A 1,053-nucleotide genomic window follows, 5' to 3' on the forward strand; every position below is an offset into this window, starting at 1 on the left:
TGGCTCAAGCCCCGAATGCCCTTTGACCTCACTGTCTCCGTCTTGTGCCCTGTAGTGCCACTGGGTCCTCCTGTCCTCCGGCAGGACACTGTCCCCAGGGCAAACTCAGGCAGTGGGACAGGGGCAAGGGTCCTGTGCACCTCACACCCTCATCCTGCCTGCCGGGTCCAGCTTTATGGGGGGGTGGGGAGGGTGGGGGGAGCCGGGAGCCGGGGGCACACGTGGAAGAGGGTCAGAGCAATCTCCCTGGCGGTCAGCGCCGGACGCGGTCAGTGTCCGTCTGTGCCAACTCCCATCCTTCTCTGACCTCAGGGGTCTCGGGGCGACCCTGGTGATGCTGGTCCCCGTGGAGACTCCGGACAGCCTGGCCCCAAGGTAAGCCCCTCCCCCTGGCCAGGGGCCTGAGCCTGTCCTCAGCTCTAGAGTGAGGCCTCCCGGGGTGTGGGGGTGCGGGACGGGAGGCACCGCTCCTGCTCCCATCCTGGGCGGTTGCCCACCCTCCCCAAGGGGGTCCCCCGGAGACCCGCCTCCCAGCCCGCCCTCAGCTCCTGCTGGCCACCACATTTCCCACTGGGCCTTCCCTGACTGCCCCTTCCCTGACTGCCCCCTCCTCCAGGGAGACCCTGGCAGGCCTGGATTCAGCTACCCAGGACCCCGAGGAGCGCCGGTGAGTCCCATTTTGGGGTGGGGACTCCAGGAGGGGCGGGCACTGTCCTGGGGGACAGGGCGAGGGCAGGGAGGGGACACAGGATTGCAGGTCGGGGGCACGTCCCCTGAACTGTCCCGGATGCAGTGCAGGCAGCACGGCCCACAGACCAAGGTTCCAGTCGCCGTTGTGGGGGGGCTGCGGAGAGTTCCAGGCCCCCGCTAGTCCCGGGGCAGCGTCTCTGTCTTCGGGGCTTGTGCCCAGTGACCCTCTCTCTGCTTGCTTTGCAGGGAGAGAAAGGCGAGCCAGGTCCGCAGGGCCCCGAGGTACGTGTGTGGGGCCTCCGCCGTGCCGCCTGCCAGGCCGGCCCTGCTCCCCCCCGGACCCCCCACCTCAGCCACCCCAGC

The 1,053-nt window shown here is 69.2% G+C and overlaps 1 long non-coding RNA gene across 1 annotated transcript; it reads left to right on the forward strand.

Moving 5' to 3' along the window:
* Positions 1 to 255: 255 nt before the first annotated feature.
* LOC105310144 lies at positions 256 to 1,053 on the forward strand. The gene is made up of 3 exons (XR_897460.2): positions 256 to 375; positions 617 to 667; positions 937 to 1,053. It is a non-coding gene; the product is annotated as an uncharacterized LOC105310144 (long non-coding RNA).

Source organism: Pteropus vampyrus, unplaced genomic scaffold (genome assembly GCF_000151845.1).
Source record: "Pteropus vampyrus isolate Shadow unplaced genomic scaffold, Pvam_2.0 Scaffold1202, whole genome shotgun sequence".
In the NCBI taxonomy this organism is placed as follows: domain Eukaryota; kingdom Metazoa; phylum Chordata; class Mammalia; order Chiroptera; family Pteropodidae; genus Pteropus; species Pteropus vampyrus.